Source organism: Neofelis nebulosa, chromosome 10 (genome assembly GCF_028018385.1).
Source record: "Neofelis nebulosa isolate mNeoNeb1 chromosome 10, mNeoNeb1.pri, whole genome shotgun sequence".
In the NCBI taxonomy this organism is placed as follows: Eukaryota; Metazoa; Chordata; class Mammalia; order Carnivora; family Felidae; genus Neofelis; species Neofelis nebulosa.
Window position 1 is genome coordinate 53,168,924 of NC_080791.1, and position 19,099 is coordinate 53,188,022.

The following is a 19,099-nucleotide window of genomic DNA, read 5'->3' on the forward strand; positions in this document are numbered from 1 at the left end:
AAGGACACAAGCCCCGCTCTGTGCCCTAGATGAAAGGCGACGAAGCCAGACACAAGGGGAGGGGACAAGGCGGGGGTGGAAATGCACTGACCCTTTCTGGGGCCACCCAAGGGGAGACAGAGGAATCAAAGCCCTTCCAGACCCCAGACAAGTGGCAATTTCCCTTCCCAGAGTGTAGGGTTTAAAAAATGCACCAGACAGGACTGCCTATGTGCACAGAGGGGCCCTCGCACACCGCTAGAGGGGCGGATATTGGGACCGCTGGTTAGAAAAGCAGTTTGGCAATCGATTCAAGAACCTTAAGAAGTCCATAGCCTTTAACCCAGTAATTCTACTTCTGGGAATCTATCCTAAGAAAACAATCTGAAATGCAGACCAAAATTTATACACATGGGTGTCCCCTGCACTTTATTTATAAGAATAAAAAATTGGAAAGCACTAAATGCTCCACTTTAGGGAGTCGGTTAGGTAGATTATGGTTCAATCATAGAATGGAATATTTTGTAGCCGTTAAAAATGACGTTTGCAGAGCTTTTAATGACACAGGGAAATGCATATGGTATACCATTAAGTACAAAAGGCAGGATATCAAATTACACACACACACAGTGTGATCTCAGCCATGTAAAACAATTAGAGAAAACTCACAGGGAGGAAACACACACACACACACACACACACACACACAAACTGTTAACAGTGGTTGGTCTCTGGGTAGTGGGACGGTGGATGATTTTATTCCTTTTCTTTCCATCTTTCTGGGTTTTTTTTACATTTGGAAATGATTGCTTATCAGCTTTGGGAAATGTATTTATTTAAGCCTCACAGCCGATGAAGGGAAAAATCCCCATTAGTTTGAGTTCTGATGAAGGCTACAACAGCTGTTTTTCCCTCCTGTATATATATTGTTTTTGAAATCACAGAATAAAATTAAATAAACATTATTTACCAAATTAAAATCAAATCAAAATAAACAAAGCATCTGAGGCCCTGTTGAGGAAGGCCTCTGCTCCCCAAAGAAGTGATTGCCTGCTTCTAGCTTATCATTTTTCAGGGATCTTATAAAACCAACCACTGTGAAATTGACTTCTAACTGATCTTAATTGAGATGGGACCCAAATGCGAGGATCAGAAATGAAATTCAGGACAGTCGCCCCACGGGCTGGGCTGTGGATGGGGCCTTGTAAATCCCAGGTCACAGATGAGCTGGCTGGGGGTTATTGCACAGTTCCAGATTCTACTGCCTGCTTTTCACCAACGACTCAGAGGTCCTGCCACCCATTGGCTGTTTTGTCACGAGCTCAGGGCTGAGCAGGAACTGAGTTTAGATTCCCTGGGCCTACAAGGATTTTAGGCCACCCTACCAGTACTCCCACCCATCCACTCTCTCCCTCTGGTATGGAAGTATCATCGTGTGTCTGCCCCTCTCTGGGAGTGTGTATAATGCTTAGTGATGGTTTGCCGTGAGCAGGTATCATGCTAGGTCTCTAACAAGCATCACCTTTTTTAATCCCCATAGCCACCCTATGGATGAAATATTATCACGCCTTATTTTAGAGTGTAGAAACCTCAGGGTGCTGGGTCAGGTGCTGGGTGGCTCAGTCAGTTGAGCATCTGACTCTTGATTTTGGCTCAGGTCATGATCCCAGGGTGGTGGGACTGAGCCCTGAGGCAGGAGCATGGAGCGTGCTTAAGAGTCTCTCTCTCTCTCTCTCTCTCTCTCTCTCTCTCTCTCTTTCTCTCTCTCTCTCTTCCCCCCCACCCCACACCCCTTTCTCTGCCCCTCTTCCCCGCTCTCACTCACTCTGTCTCTAAAAATGAAAAATACAAATAAATTTTTTAAAATAGAGTATAAAAAATTCACATATTCATCCTTTTGCCGGCTTGTGAAGCTGATACAACTTCAGGGGTTAGCCTAGTCTTCTCACTGGGATCTCTTCCAACTTTGGAGTAACCAGTTCTCTTAACAGTAAAAGCAAACCGTCCAGGCCCCCCCCCTACAGGATGCCCAGGTCCCCCCCCCAGTCTCCCCAAATCTCTTTGACCAACCCTTCCCTGCTTGCCATCTTGGTGCTTGACCCTCTTTCCCTGCCCTCGTCCCTTGGGGGTCCCCCAGCACCCCTCTTGCAGCCATCTGCTGTCAGATTCACTCATTGCTCTCTTGGGTAGAACAATATAATTCTTCTTTGTCTGAATCCAGGAGGCCTACCCTTTCATATCCCAACAGGCTCATAACAGCATTTTCCCCTCCAAAAGAATTCTCTCTTAAAGATACCTTCTGATCAAATCGGGCAGCTTCCAACATTTTAAAATAATTTTGTGTGTGTGTGTGTGTGTGTGTGTGCATGTGTGTACGTCTTACCGCACTGGATGCTGCAAAATACAGCACTGGAATACATCTAATCAAAATGAAGAGAACTAATTAATGAGAAAAGAAACAGAACAACTGATGTGATTTAAAATGGTAACAATACAAATGTACTGGTGTACTCTCACAAATTTGAAAATCTCCATAAGATAGCTGTTTTCTGGGAAAATGTAAATTACACAAACTAACCAAAAAAAAAGGTAGAAAAAACTTTAAAAAGATCTTAGGCAAAGGGAACTTTGAACAAGGTTTTAATGGAGTGATTTATTTTTGGAAGGCCCCAGGTTAAGATGATTTAATGCTGAAACTTCCCAAGTATCAAGGCACAAATGATCAAACGATCCCCATGCTTGCCAAGTGGACGTGGTTTGGGATCCAATGGCCTTGTGTTTAAATCCTGATTTACATTTGCTAGTTGCATGACCACGGATGAGTTATTCAATCTCTCTGGATCTCAAGTTTCCATACGAATTCTGCAACGCAAGTGGTCATGGGGAGACAGAGGAGCCCACGTGGGCTTTCTGGAGGAGCTGGCTTGTGCTGGGCCTGATTTACCAGTAACCTTCCACATTCTTGCTCAGACCCCTTTCCACTACGGGATGGACTTGTGAATCGCCTGGCCTGTGTTATGGTAGAGTCCGTGCCACGGAAATGCCGAAGACCCACAAGTCCTGTGATTACTTCCTGCGTATCTACCACGGTACTTCCGACACCGCTAACACCCCTAATGATGACTCCAATTAAGCCCTTCCTATGCCCTGGCATAGTGCTGAGTTCCACATGCGCTAGCCCACCTAATCTTCAAAACAACTCTACAAGGTAGATGCTATTATTACCCCCATTTAAACGATGAAACTAAGACAAAGACAGTCACAGAGAGTGCCTTACCCAAGGTGCACTGTTAAATAACAGCACCGGGATTGGAACCCAGGCCATCTGGCTCCAAGGGACTCAGACACCACAGTTTTCTGCTTTGTCTAGTGCCTGGGATTTGCAGAGCCTTTGACAGTTGACAGTAGATGCCACACACCTCTGTGCATTTCATCACTACTGCAGTCAGGTGTCCTTACCTCTACTGGTAAGACAGGCCTGGAGGACTCCACAGTGACTTACCCTAAGTCGTTTTGCCAAAAAGGGATTATCCAGGGTCTAAATCTAAGGCTTCCCTCTGGCTTTTGGAGTTCCCATCACTGCAGGGGATGCAGATGCAAAACCAGCCATCCCTGTGTCTAAGCAGCTCGCAGTCTACTCATGGAGCACAGCTTGTGAGCACAGCCACTGCTCCAATAATTATCCCCAGAGAGACCTGCCAGGCCTCCTCTCTGCATCCACCACCTTCCAGATGTTTTCCCACCCTCTGAGTCCCAAGGGAATTTCTCACCTCTGAGGTCCTGTAGCTCTGATGCTTCTTAGTGTCCCTTAGGTGTTTAATCACTGGCGTGTCACCTGCTCATGTGCTAAAGTGCTTGGGATTTGCTCTGGCCCAGTATTGTGACGTTGTGGCAATGAGATCAGGTGTCATCTTGAAATGGGGGTGGCAACGCCGCCCTCCTTAAATAGTCATCATGGTGTCAGAGCACATGGGATGGTACGTTAGCTCTGGGCGTGGCCCTTTCTGTCTTTATATCTGAGAGCCCTGTGCCTCGGTTTCCTCATTCCTGGGATGGGTATAAGGACGTCTAGCCCAGCAGCTAGGGTAAGGATGACATATGCAAAGCCTTGAGCAGTGTGCCCCATAAGTACTAAGTGAATACCAATGATGAGTGTTTCATTGTGATTATTATCATTACACGGTGGTTACTCCCTTTGTCATGGGGACATGAGTCTTTTATTGCTCTGTGATGCCCAGTCCTTGTGACTGTACCATCATCCCAGAGTTGGCGAAAGCAGGTGTGCGGGACACAGCATGGGCCGTAGACCCCGTGGTCCCACACTCTGTGATTGGCCTCCTTGAGCCTCAGTGTTCTCGTCTGTAAAATGAGGGTAGCATCTGCCTCACCAGGTACTTGAGAGATTAATGGGCCACGTTTCGTGAAAGCGTTTGACACAGAATATGCTGAAGCAAGTGTGACTTCCTTTCCCTTCCTTGGTTGTATTTTTTTCAGGGAACAGAGCCATGTTTTGGACAAAAAGAAGACATATTGCAGCATTACTGTTGGCTTTTTTGTTGTGGTTGGTTTTGGTCTGGTTTTGCTTTAGGAGGACATTTCAAGACTGCTTTGATGAGGAAGTGTTAACCTAGCACCTACTGTAAGGACAGGACTAGGTGGATACAGAGGAAATATAAAATGTGCCCCTGGCCCCAGGGTCCTCTGATGTTTTGCCCGTGGCTCTGTGGGATCAGATTCCGGTGCGAAAGGTTGTCTCTGCAGAGACCAGTCACCTGTGAGCACCTCATCTTGGAGATCCCATTCTTCTGAGTTTCCAAGTCAAGGACACCGTTCATGGAAATGTTTATTTTCATGTGGATGGAGGAATACAATCCAGAGAGCATTCCTAAACTGTTAGCTGCATATTAATCTGTGGGGACTAATATCATCACATAATTAGTATAGCAGTGCTCCCAGCTTAATTGAAAATGCTGCATAGGAGGGGCAGTTCGTGAGAAATTCAAGACTTGATGATTCAGAACTGCTGAGATTTAGCGGTTTAGTGGGTGTAGCGAGGAAGTGTTGGATTTATTTCCCTTTGCTATTCTCTTTGTGCATCTGGACAGGAAGGGCTCTGAAAGGAGTTGGTAACAGTGCGTACGTTTAGCGAACTTTGATTATCTGCATGTCCCTCTGTTCTTCGGAACCCGGCAGAGGGCCAGGCAGGCAGGAAATGGGAGAAAAAGCCTCTGCGGCGACGAAACACGTTGCTAATTTGTCTGTGTCCTGCAGTCCCTTCACTTTTCTGAGAAGTCCTCTCAAGCCACATCATAATCTGTTTGTATAATCTTACTTTGTACAAGAGCTTTGTGAAGCGAAATGAGCCGGTCCCCTGAGCATTAGCAGACGAGCAGCGGTGGCTCCCAGCAGCGGGACCCCCCTCAGTTTAGTTGCCCAGTCAGCAGGGTCTTCAGGGCACAGAGTTCGTTTTGGGCTCAGGGAGATAAAGACGCTTGAGAATGAGTCCCCACTCTGAAGGAGCTTACAGTTTGGGGGCAGACAGATGTTGTCTCCATCATGCTTCTTAGTTTTGGATAACAGAATCGGCTCTGGCTAGTTTAAATCAGAAAGCGATTTCATACAGGATATGAGGTGGCTTGCAAACTTTCCAGGAAGGCCAGAGACCCGAGCTGGGATGCCAGAGAACCAGAGAGGTCCCCAAACACCACATAGGCCTGCTGGAATGCAATCTCCTTTATCCCTACGCCTTGGGACTCAAAACTCTAGGAACTAGACAGCAGAGCCTACACTGCAGCTGTCCGGATAAACCAACACCTTGGCCCCCATGTTTGTGGGAGGCCTTGATTCACCTGTGACAGCATCTGCCCCCCGTGCTCCTGTGGGTGCGTTTGCTCGGTGGAATAGGGATCTGGCTGCAAGGGACTCCGTGTATCGTTTCCAGCTGGGCAGCCTCTGTGGAATGAAAGGCCCACTGGACATGGGTGGCTATGGGTGTTGACAGAGCCAGTCTGTGGCACGTGCGAGGGGGGTGGGGGCGGATCATTAAGAGCCCAGCGAGCTGGGTCCTGTTATAGAGTTTTGCTCTGAGAGCTAACCCACTGTCTGGCAAGGTGCGTGACAAGGTGAACACAAAGTGACACCTGAATGCTAACAGTTAGGGAGGGGACGGCAACACGAGAGAGTAAGCATGGCAACTGCAAAAGCACAAAACACCAGGGCCACTTTCCTCAGCAACAAATACCCAAGGGAGGTGGCAATCATGAAGGACATCGTCGTAAGAGAGCTGAGTAAAGGGGCACCTGGGTGGCTCTGTCGCTTGAGCATCTGACTCTTGATCTCCACTCAGGTCATGATCTCACAGTCGTGAGACAGAGCTCTGCATTGCGCTCTCCACTGGGCATGGAGGCTGCTTGGGATTCTCCCCCCACCCCCTCCTTCTCTCTCTCTCTCTCTCTCTCTCTCTCTCTCTCTCTCTCTCTCTCTCCCTTTGCCCCTCCCCAGCTTGTGCAGCTCTCTCTCAAAAAAAAAAAAAAAAAAAGAGAGAGAGAGCACTGAGTAAAAAGAATAACCATGCACAGTCCTTAGCCATTAAGGAAAGTTTGTACACTGTATTCAGGAGACTTTGATTAGAGGACAGGACCATTTCTAAAAGGCTTCTGAAAGGTTTCCACAGAGATGTGCATCTCTCCCCTCACTATTTTGCGCTGCAGGACCGAGATGCAGACATCGGGAGACCTGCGTACGGCGAGTGATTATTTATCACATAACCCGCGTTCTACAGCGGTTATGAGAAAACACGGGTGCTGTGACAGCATCAGAGCCCGGACCCACGCCAGCAGAATAAGCACCGTGTTAGCCGGGACCAGGAACCCCAAGTGTCCTTCCAGGAGGCCAGACTCTCCCAAACAGGATTGTAGACACTTTCAGAAAACTAGCCCATGGTGCACAGGGCGGGAGCGGCCTCCCCGTCAGTCTTATTCTATGAATGTAGAGAGGGAGAAGTCTGAACATCAGGCTTGAGGGGGCAAAGAAATTAGCCTAAATAGACAAACAAGTTCAACTAAAGAAAAAAAACAAAAGAATGTCCTAATTCATTTCCAGAGCTATAGGCAAATCTTAGAAAACTAAAAGAATGGGAGGGGCCTGGTGCTACAGTGTTAGTAAGAGGGAAAAGGAGCAATTTCCAACAGCACAGGCCAATTATCAGGTTTTGAACACAGCAAGCCTGATATATATTTGTGCATTTATATATTTATTTATATTCATATATTTATGTGTTTGTATCTACATAGAGCCTGGCCCTAAGGCCTGTTTGTCCCGTCCTCCTCCTCTCCGCCTCTCCCAGCTTCCCTGCTCCAAGTCCCCATTTGGTCCTTCATTAACAAGACTATTAGCAATAGTGCTAACTCTTAGCGCTGTGTTACTGTGTTTCCTGTGTCGTCGGGCTCACAGCCAGGGAGGAGAGAACAGGAGCTCCGGCCCAGATCCAGCCCCACACCTCTCAAGTTCTCCTCTACCGTGGGGCCAACCTGTCTATGGGCTTTAGCTAGAATTTCGTCAGGGAACTTGGGGTGGAGTTGTTAGTCTTCTGCCCTTCGTATCAGGATAAGGCCCTGTGGCTTCCCTGAACTCAGTGCCAGAGACTTGGTTCTGGAAATCTGAATGCTTCAGCAGCCATTTCCTTCTGGCCTCGTCCAGGAGAAAAGCCCACCACACCGCCCTCTGGGCAAGGATGCAGGGAAGGCTTCACGAGCGCACCGTTTCTCTGCCTAAGAGAAACACCAGCATTGGGAGATGAAGCTGCCTCGGTTCCCTCGCAGCAATGATGTGCACAATTACATTTCCAGCAGGTGTCACTTAAGAGGGTGAAACCCATTAGTGTTCAAATGAGAAAGCAGAGAGCAGCCTTTGAGAAGGCACAGGAAAGCCCTCTCTGCAGGGGTGGAGGAAGTGAACACACGGACTTTTCCTGACCACTTGCCACTCCTCACTTGCTTTCCCATAAGTGACCTCACCCCAGCCCTAGGACAGCCCTTGGTGCAGAGGTGACCAGGCCCTGTTTGAACCAGTGGAGAAACTGAGCTCCGGGCCCTGCGATGAACTGCCCGAGGTCACTTAGCCAGGTGGGCTGAACTCACACAGGTGCACAGACCTGTACAGGGAATGGAGTGTGTATAGCATTCAGTGTTGCATTTCAGCCCGGGAGGGCCAGGCCCTCTGATTTTTTTCCTAGTTTTCACAGTGCCCAGCATAATGTAAGTAGCCAGTACATACTTGACAATATACTTCTGTATAGCAATTTTCTCCCCATTGCTCACATGAGAAATGAGGTGTCCAAAGGGAAGAAAGTGCCAGGCACGTGCAAGCTTGTTTAAGTTGGCATTTACACTCAGAAGTGGAAATGATTGCCCTCTTTTTATAGACAAGGAAACTGAGGTGCAGAGAAGTGAAGGCACTTGCCCAAGGCTGCTCGACTAACGAGTCGCAGATCTAGGATTCGAACTCAGGTCTGTCTGGTTCCAAAGGCTGTGTGCCTTGCGCTAAACTGAACACCCCCCTTGGGATCCATCCCATTGCACAGGCAACTACATGTTCTCCCAGGGATGCCATGAGGGTGGTGACTGGGTGACTGGGTGACAGGAGTCTGACAGGGCTGTCCGACTCTTCAGTGCAGCCATGTTGAAAGATCCCCTTTCTTCCTGCTCAGACCCTGGGCTGAGTCTGAATGGCCTTCCGTTTTCTCTAAGCACGTAAACCGTGTCTTTGGACCATCTTAACCAAGGTCTGCCCATTGCAGGGTCATGAAAGGCCACCTGGAGATGGGGAAAGAATATAAGCTGGAGCTCTGCCAGGCCTGCCTCCTCGCTAAGACCAGACTCAGCATCTCCTTTCCCCGCTCGCTGCCCTCCAGTGTGAGGTGATACCCCTGGTCCCCAGGTCGCCTAAATGTACCACACTCTGCACTGGCTCAAAACTAGAGGTCAGCCTTCCTATACCATCTCATTCGACCTTTCCTCTCCATGAGCTTACCAGTTTCTGCTAAAGCCAACTTCCAAAATCACCTAAATCCCCTGCGTCCTTCCCATCTCCCTGCCTCTGTCATCATCTAGACGAGTGCATTAGCCTCTCTGCCGGTGTGCTTTATATCTCTCGTCCCACCCCAGTCTTCCACATAGTAACAGGCGAACTTTGTAAAGCATTTGTTTTATTCATCCAACCAGCCGTCCACCCTTCCCATCCACCCAATAAATATAGGTGGGATATGTGAGCATTTTCTCACATACATATATACATGCATATACTTGTATACTGTGGGTCAGGCCTCAGGCTAGACTCGGAATGCAAAGTTAGATAAGAAATGGTCCAATCTGTAGTGGAGAGGGATACATAAATTACTGTGATCATGAAGGGAAACCAAAGGACTGGTGTCTGACCCTGCCTGGAAGCCTCAGTGGGATCTGGAACTTTTAAGGTAAAGGTGAGGAAAGGGTTGGTGATCTAGGGAGAGACACTGTGCGTGTGCAAGTTTTGGCAATGCGTTGCATATTTGGGGAACCACAAATACCTGGCAAGGTCAGAGAGAACGGTGGTTGCTGGGAAGGCAGAAACCGAATCATGATGTGCCTTGTTCTGAAACTGGAATTTTATCTCGTTGGCAATACGATGTCATGCATGGTTTTTCAAGGAAGGAGTCAATCTGGGCAGAGAGCGCTTAACCACTCCGCTCTCTGCGTTTCAGTTGGACCCCTGGCAAGCTTTTGTCCGTGTTCCCATCTTCAACCAGACCTGCTTAGACTCCTTTCCTGGCTGGCTGACATTCTGCCTGAGTGACACTTCTATTCTCCCAGACACTGCTTACCCACTCAGAGTAATGGGTCACACTCAGAGTTTCGGATCACACTCCGAGAGATTCCTCTTTATTCTCTCTCTGTTCCGGACACAGTGTGTCTGTCTTGAACGTCAGTGCAAGTCACTGGGCCAGTGGCTGCCGAGTGTGTGGAGAGGGAACTGTTTGGGGATGCGGGCAGCAACTTCTGCCCAACTACATCTGCCCGTCAACCTGGAGGGCTCGGTGGGAGCAGAGAATGAACAGGCCAGCTGCTACCTCCTGCCTTTCTAATTGTCTATCAAAGAAACGGAAAACCCACTCGCCGCCATTGCTGAATGCATGTGGGGTCAGCAAGCGCATGTTCAGTCCAAGAGCAGGTAAGAGGCAGGACTTCACACCGCGCAGGCTTCTGTGCCTGAAGGGTCTGCTCAGGCTTCAGGTGTCGGCCCCACCTTGCCCTCCCTTCTCACGTTCTGCTAACCTCAGCACCACCTGAAGTGGTCCCATTTTGTTCTGTCTTCAGGGTCCCTTATACATGCCTGCCTCTGAAGAAAGCAGGATCTAGAGCCCTGCAGAACTGGGTTGGAGTGGTTGGCTTTGTAACTTTGGACCAGTAACTTCACCTCTCTCACTTTGGTTTCCACATTTAAAGCTCCGCGCCAATGCCTGGGCCTTGCTCAAGCTTCGGTGCTGGGTGGATCAAAAGTGTTAGCGTATGCAAAGAAGCTTTGTAACTGCCTTGGGGAGAGAGATCTTTTTTTTTTTTTTTTTTTAATCTTTATTTATTTTTGAGGGAGAGAGAGAGCGTGCACAAGTGAGGGAGGGGCGGAAAGAGAAGGGGACAGTGGATCCAAAGCAGGCTCTGTGCTGAGAGGTGCTAAATAAGTACCTTTAAATTATCAGCACCAAAGCATTGTGGGGGCAAAAAAAAAAAGGGTTACTAATTTAGGTATAGTGGTATTTTGTTTTTACTCTAATATGTGTTTCTTTGATTACTAGAGGAACTGAACATTTCCCCATGTGTTTATTCACTTAATATACTTTTTTGTAGAACACACCCATGTCTGTTCCCAATTGACTTATTGTTGTCCTAAATTTTTTCCCACCTCAACTGGCACCAGATCGTTACTGAATGGCTATTAACCCTCTTCTGTCTTCCGTGCTATAAATATTTTTTTCCAGCTTGATGTCCTTTTTACTTTATTTCCTTCTTGTGATGCAGAATTGTCAAGTAAAATTAACTTCCATTCACGTTAAGGTGTATAATCAGCACGCTAAAACTCCAGCCGCGGTTTGGAAGTAGGTTTCTGCAGGCACCATCTACCTCTTCCCCACCCCACCGAGCTCGGTGGGATGAAACAAGCATAAAAGGCAGGCTCGAGGTAAAAGCAGGGACAAGGGCAGTTCTAAGCCTGAGGGCCCTTGCTAGGCAGCCAAAGGACACATCTTTCATACTCTAAACGTATGATTAGTTTCTGTGTGTGCTTTACCACAAACTTTTGACTTTGATCTTGCTCATAAGGCCCAGGGACTTGTTGTTGAAGTTTTCCCTGGTAGCACCCATCCCCCGCCTGCTGCCTGTCCATGTTATGGGGACCAAATGGCTCCTACAGTGTCATAAGGCTCAGAAAATAGGAGGTCTGGGTCACTTATTGGTGATGACAGCAAAAGTGCTGTCGACGGGGCTTTATAGATTATGAAGTGCTTTTCCATCTGTTTTTCTTTTTTTTTTTTTTAATATAATTTACAACACCCAGTGTGCATCCCAACAGGTGCCCTCCTCAATGCCCAACACCCACTTTCCCCTCTTCCCCACCCCCCATCAACCCTCAGTTTGTTCTCTGTATTTAAGATTCTCTTATAGTTTGCCTCCCTCCCTTTCTGTAACTTTCCCCCCTCCCCCTCCCACATGGTCTTCTGTTAAGTTTCTCAAGATCCACATACGAGCGAGAACATATGGTATCTGTCTTTCTCTGCCTGACTTGTTTCACTCAGCACAATACCCTCCAGTTCCATCCGCATTGCTGCAGATGGCAGGATTTCATTCTTTCTCACTGCCAAGTAGTACTCCATCCGTTTTTTAGTCGATCCTCACGTCAACCCTGATAATCTGATTTCCATTATTGGATGAGAGAACTGAGGCTCAGAGAGGTTGTCCGTGTCCCCACACTAGTTACTGGGAGAGGCAGGAGCCTTGTCCTTAGATGTCAGAGCTGCTGTCATCTCTGCTTTGCAAAGTTAGCGCCTGGGAATGGTCTCGACCTTCCAGTAATAGAGCAGGAGCAGTGTTTCTTTCAGGTCAGAAATTCAGTTCTAAAAAGAGAAAGGCCTCACCCCCTGCTCAGGAACTCTTGGATTCTAAACTTCTGACCATGCGTAATGCACTGTCTGTCCCTTCCAATCACGTGGAGATGCTACTCCAGAGAGCATGAGTGATGTCCTAAAAGAAGGAGCAGCGGCTAATGATGATCAGCGTGTCCTGAGATGGCCTATAAAGCATGGCTTAAATGCAGCTTCCATGCTGTCTACCTTAAAAGTAAAACAGCGGTTATCTTGCCAGCAAAATGGGTTTATTGCTGGAATAGGAGAGGAATTACAGTTTGGGACATGCAAGCTGTGGCAAACCATAGGCATTTCTGGAGATCAAAGGAGGGAAACATTATAGAGAAAAGAGGAAGTTGAGAAGGGCCTTTTGGAATGAAAATCCATTGGAGGAAAGTGAGAGTTCAGAGGTTTCTCATTGGCTGAGTTGTGGTATTTTCTTATCGGCTGAGCTTGTTGTTGGGCAAGGAGAAAAATCTTCCCTCCTCCAGCTGGCATAATAAAGTAGGTTTCTGTTGGAAAGGCAAGAACCCCCTTTCTTCCTGCGAGTGATAGGGTGTGAGAGCCCCACCTTCTGGCCTCCCAACTCCATTTTATTTTATTTTATTTTATTTTATTTTATTTTATTTTATTTTTTCATATTTAAGTTAACTCTTTACTATGATACATATAGTTCAATATATAATGTGAATTTTCTCAATTTATTTAAAAAATTTATGTTAAAAAACATCCCCCTTCTATTCTAGCCCCAGTCAGATATTGTCAGGATGGCTATTTGAACCAGATGTATCCTAGTTAACATTTGTAGTGAAAGTTCTGTGGTCCTGAGTAAGCAAATTAAGCAACTCCCACATGGAGTTCTTATTGGTTCTAGCCAGTTTTGCAGTAAGCGTCTTTGCCAAAAGCATTTTCACTGCAAGATTTTCATACAAACATTTTCTCTGCCTAACTAACTGGCTATAAGACAACTTTGCCATGAAAAAATAAATAAATAACTGCTTGACAGATTGGTTTGACAGTTTGTTGGTTTCAACAATTGGTTGACAGTTTAGTTTCCTTTCTGCATTAAAGCAATACTCTCATTTTTGTATTAGATAAATCTTAGCCCTAATGGTCTATACAGTGAGGCAGAATTTTGAACCCACATTTCACATAGAACTTTGGAACATCTATCAAAGGACATGTGACGATACGCCAAGAACAAATAACAGCATGGAAGGCTTTCCCAACACAGTACAAGCCTCAGTTACAAATATGCTTCCTAGTATTTGGAAACTGATGCCAGTCTTTTTTCGTTTTTCATTTAAATCCAAGTTAGTTAACGTATACTGTAATAATGATTTCAGGAATAGAATTTCCAAGTCCATTTAAATGAGGCTTTCTTTATTCAGTTTCACACCAAGACTTTCCTTGGTTAAATAGGATCTGGTCCTTCCCCCTGGAAGTTCATAGTCCACTGGAGGAAAAAGAGACAGACCCAAACAACTATACAAAGTGTATGTAATACTCCAGCAGTGTCATTCATTCATCCAGCAAATTGAGCATCCCCTGCATACCAAGCACTGTTCTAATGGAGCCCTTGCCACAATAGACAAATATCATGAAGCTTATACTCTGGCAGAGGAGACAAACAGCAAGCAAGTTCATAAACAAATAGCATGTCAGATGCTGAAGAGTACTGTGGAGAAACATTGGGAAGGCGGTTGGGAGTGTTGGAGGGAATCACAATTTTAAGTCAGGCTGTCAGGCATGGACAGAAATGCCCCGTGTAGCATGGAAAAGAAAGGTCCTCACTAGCCCAGGGGAGGGATGGCATTCTTGGTAGAGGAAACAGCAAATGCACAAGCATGAAAGTGAGAGGCTGTGGGCATGTTTGGGAAATTGTATGCAAGTCAATTGTGGCAAGAGGAAAGGGAAAGAAAATTCAGGCGTTGCTGCCGGAGAGGTCAGCTGCGGCCACACTGTGAGGGCTTTTTTGAGTCCCAAGGGGCAAGGATGCCAGTGACCATGTGAATGCGGTGGTGAGGGTAGAGCACAGCTACCACACCTGCCCTCTGAGCTAGTGGCCAATAGCCCACCCGGCTGAGAGGCATGGCTCTTATAGCCAAGAAAGGGTTAAAAACAGAAGAGTCTCGTACTCTCAGCGGCCCAGTCCTCTCATGAGAATAACACCAGAAAAATTCCAATAGTGAGCATCCTACAAAATACTTTTCTAGCATATCCCCAAAATTGTCAAAGTCATCAAAAACAAGGAAAATCCTAGAAACTAGCACAACCAAGAGGAGCCTAAGGACCTGTGATAACTATATGTGATGTGGTGTCCTGCATGAGATCCTGAAACAGAAAATATTAGGTAAAAACTAAGGAAAGCCAGGGGTCCCGTGGTGGCTTAGTCAGTTGAGCATCTGACTTCAGCTCAGGTCATGATCTTGTGGCTCATGTGTTCAAGCCTCGCATCAGGCTCTGTGCTGACCGCTTGGAGCCTGGAACCTGCTTCAGATTCTGTGTCTCCCTCTCTCTCTCTGACCCTCCCCCGCTTGCTCTCTCTATATATAAATAAACATTAAAATTAAAAAGATAAATATACATTAAAAAAACTAAGGATATCTGAATACCCTATGGAGTTTAGTTAATAGCAATATCATAATATTGGTTTGTCGATTATAATGAAAGAACCATACGAATATAAGATTGTAAGATGTTAATCATGGGGAAACTGGGTGCAGGGTATGTGGGAACTCTCTTTGCAATTTTTCTGTGAATCTAAATAGTTCTAAAAATATTTTGTAAAAAGCCATGAAACATGTTACAACACAAAAATTGAAAAAAAAAACCCAAGTAGGAACACATTGGTAACCCCCAAATTTCCTTGATTTTCCCATCTCTGGAAAAGATTCCTTTTTTTTCTGACTCATTCACCCCCCACCCCCACAAATGTTATTAATTTCACCAAGGTAGAAATAAGCATATGTGTCCGTGTAGGTGGGCACGTGAGATGGGAGAAGGTGGGTGGGGATGCTGAGGTTGAGATGTGTTTGTGCCAAAGCCTCAGGGCTGGCTTCCTCTCTGAGACCAACAGAGGTTTCCAGGGAGGTAAAGCACGTGGCAGTTCATTAACAGCCTCACTGTTCCACACCTGGTGGTCGTTTCAGGTCTTGTGGGGGCCATTGGTCGGGGACCCTTGGGTCAGTCAATAAAAAGCCACCTGTGACAAGGGCCTGAGCGGAAGCAGAAAGCAAATGCATCACGGATCCCAGAGTCCCCTGCCCTGACCACGGGAAGCTGACCTTTGCTAGGAAACTTGCCCACCATGCAAGGGCTGGGTCTCATGGAAAGCTTGCAAGCCATTGTCCCTCAATTTCTGGTGAGCTCTTTTCCCCTGTGTCTTCTCTCTCGGTCCCAGCCAGTGTCGGTCTGTTTATGGATACTCTTTCACATCCAAAGTCTTCCTTAGTAACCAAGGATGCTCTGGCTCTCGGCAGTCACCAAAGTATTCCATTTTATTCCCATCTCCATCCTCTCTCAATAAAGGATTGATTTGCCACCTCTCTGAGTTTAGAAGGGTGGTGGCTAACCCTTTATAGTTGTAGGTACCCCCATAGACGACACCCAAACAAGCCATATCATATTAAGACTTAAATGTCTCACTGAATTTGCTGAAAGATGTCTTTCTTGGCCTGTCTGCGTTTCATCAGACTCCTGGCTTCCCTACAGAGACTCAGGACACCCTAACCTGCCAAAGGATTCTGAAGTTTCCCAACTGAGCTCCTTGGTGTCTATTGCATTAATGATTGGCCTTCCCTACATCAGTTTATTAACTGACACAAGAAGTCACATTCAAGCTGGCTAGACTCATGGGGGGATAAAGGATTTACCTGACTATGTATTCCTACCCTCCTCCTTCCAAGGCTGCTTCCCCAACCCCAGGGTCTCAGCTACACCTTAAGTGATTAGCTTCAGCCCACGCCCCACTATCCGACCATATTCTCCGCAGAGGGCTTGTGTTGAGTAGTTATTCTAGAAGGCTGGTGAGTTGCTTCAGGGAACCTCCAGCTGTTGTCTGAGACAGTTAGTCATTTGCAGCCTGCCATCCCTCCCATTGCCTCTCTCTTCCTCTGCTAGCTTGGAGCCCTTGTTGCTGGCGTGGGAGCCCAGACAGAGGGGAATGTGGACAGGAAGAGTCCAAGGGCAGAGCAGAAGAAACAAAGGCCCCTAAGTTTACGCAGCCAAGAAAATAACATGAAACGAGATGAGGGATTTGGGCTGGACTTGTTTTGTTTTGGAGCATTTCAGGGGGCCAGGCATGCAGTTGTGTTTGGATTGGGAAGAAAGGCATAACTGTGCAGAAGAAAATCCTTTTCAGATTTTACTCTAGCTGTTACTGGATTAAAGAAAAACCAAGAGGATTACACTGTGTGAATGTATGAAGGTTACTGCGCCCAGACAGGAGGGACCCTGTCTCTTGCTGGAACATGTTGGGACAGCATTTGGAAGCAGCCGCTTGGTCCATCAGTCACCAATCTGGTAAATTTAGCATCAGGTGGAGTCACTCACGGTACTTTCCTTTTCTTTGCCTTAACAGTAATAATAATTAAAAATTAATAGTTGTGTTGGTTCTGTTGGATCAAAGTGACAGAAACCTCAGAATTAACGAATTCAACACAGAGGGACTTTTACTACTGCCTCATAGAATCCAAGGAGTGGAACTCTCCAGCCAGAGAAAACGCAAAGAGACGCAGTAGAATTGGGATTGGGAATTTTAATTCAGTTCTGTTTAAATTTGCTCTGTCTCTTCTTTGTTGTTCTGGTCTGCTTCTCTTGTGAGCTTCCTTCTCTCTCAGAGGGGCCAGCTTTCCCCTCTGTATTAGTGAGCTAAGGCTGTGGTCACAAAGGAGCATAAACTGAAGGGCTTGAACAACAGAGATGTATTGTCTCACAGTTCTGGAAGCTCCAAGTCCAGATCAAGGTGTTGGCAAGCCCATGATCCCTGCATGTTTCCCTCTGAAGGAAGGGGTCTGTCCCAGGCTGCTCTCCTGGCTTCTGGGAGTTTCTTTCTGTGTGGTGTTCCCTCCATGTCTGTCTGTCCAAATCTCACCCCTTTTGCTAGGGACAACAGTTATATAGGGTTAGGGCCCACCCCAATGATGTTATAAAATTTTTTTTAATGTTAATTTATTTTTGAGAGAGAGAAAGAGAGACAGACAGACAGAATGCAAGCTGGGAAGGGGCAGAGAGAGAGGGAGATACAGAATCTGAAGCATGCTCCAGGCTCTGAGCTGTCAGCACAGAGCCTGACATGGGGCTCAAACTCACTGACCATGAGGTCATGACCTGAGCCAAAGATGAACACTTAACCAACTGAGCCACCCAGGCACCCCTCCAATGACTTTATTTTAACTTGATCACCTCTGCAAAGACCCTGTCTCCAAATAAATTCCCATTATGAGGTATTAGGAGTTGAGACTCCAACATATCTTTTTGGGAGGACACAATATGCCCACACGGCCGCTAATGGCTCCCAAGGTTTTCCGTCTTAAAGTCTTCACTACCAGAGACTAGATTCTTTTTCAATACCCAGGGAAGAATTCTATCTGCTCTTTGACCAGGTCAATCTCTGATCAGGTTCTGCCCTTCCCGAGGGCGGCTGGAGCCCCCAGAACTATGATTGACCCAGCTTCCTTAAGGTGCCCAGCCCTGAACCAATCAGTGATGACAGGGAGTCAGAGTCCTTTAAGAATATGACATTTCTCATAGGACCTATGTATCCACAGATCAGCTAATTAATACTGAGTACAAATCACCCCCCAAACTGTAGTGGTGTTCGTCAAAGGGCCCATTCTCTCTCATACTCTGCATATCCACTGTGGACAGTGGATGTGGTAAGAGGGTGGAGGGGTTTCTCGCCATCCCCCGGGAGTCCAGGCCGACAGACCATCCCAACTGCCCGTCATGATGCCAGAGTGAAAGGAAGCTCCAGAGCGTCCTCAATTGGCATTTAAACCTTCTGCCTGGAAGGGGTACACCTCTGCTCCCAACCCACTGGCCACGGTTAGTGACATGGCCCTCTTGGGGTGTGTGATCCCACCTGTGGCTGCCAAGCACAGAGCCAGCAGTGGTTGCCAGACAGCACTGATGACTCCCAGAACCCTCGTGATGGGAGCAGTGGAAAAAGTGGCTCCCAGAAGCAGGGAGATGCTCTCCCAGAATAAGATGGGGTGCTACACGGTAGACTCGTGAGCGAGCACTCCAGGGGCCCTCGGGCCAAAGAAAGGGCAACAGGAAAGTCCGTGAAGTGTTAGAGGCCCCTCGGTCCGGCTGGAGCACAGAGGGCCTGAGGCGAGAGTGGCCAGGCTGGACAGTGAAGAGAACGGCTTGCTGTAAGGCAGGGTTTGGATTTCGTGCAAAGACACTTGGGCAGCAACAGGGCTCTCCAGCCGGGAGCAACAGGGTCTCACTTGCATTTTTGGAATAGTACCAGCGACGTGATCATTTGAAAGAAGGAACGGAAGAGCGCTAGACCTACACAGAGCTCTGGCAACTCCTAGGAGTTAATGGGAGAATCACCTAGGCTCGGTGGCTCTCTGGCGTGGGGTACACTTAGTTGTGAATGATACAAGGACGGCGCCGTGAAAATGCTGCCATCAGCACTGGCTCCCAAAGGAAGGGGACGAGCTGGTAGACGTAGAAGGAGGGGGAGGCTTCACAGGCTGACCACAAAGCCGAGCGAAGGCCCGGAGAGCTGGGAGCACCCTGGTGGTTAAGAACAAGGGTGTGTGATTATCCTGCACATACAAATCCCAGAATTCTTGAAAAAACATTTTTTTTTTTTTATTTTTAAGAGAGACAGAGACAGACCGTGATTCGAGGAGGGGCAGAGAGAGAAGGAGACACAGAATCCAAAGCAGGCTCCGGGCTCTGAGCTGTCAGCCCAGAGCCCGACACGGGGTTTGAACCCACAAGCCATGAGCT

General features: G+C 47.2%; 1 protein-coding gene across 14 annotated transcripts in view; it reads left to right on the top strand.

Annotated features, from left to right (window-relative positions):
* TENM4 (teneurin transmembrane protein 4) overlaps positions 1 to 19,099 on the top strand; it is a 2,920,333-nt gene that overhangs the window by 2,373,238 nt on the left and 527,996 nt on the right. The gene's annotated exons all lie outside the window — the stretch shown is intronic.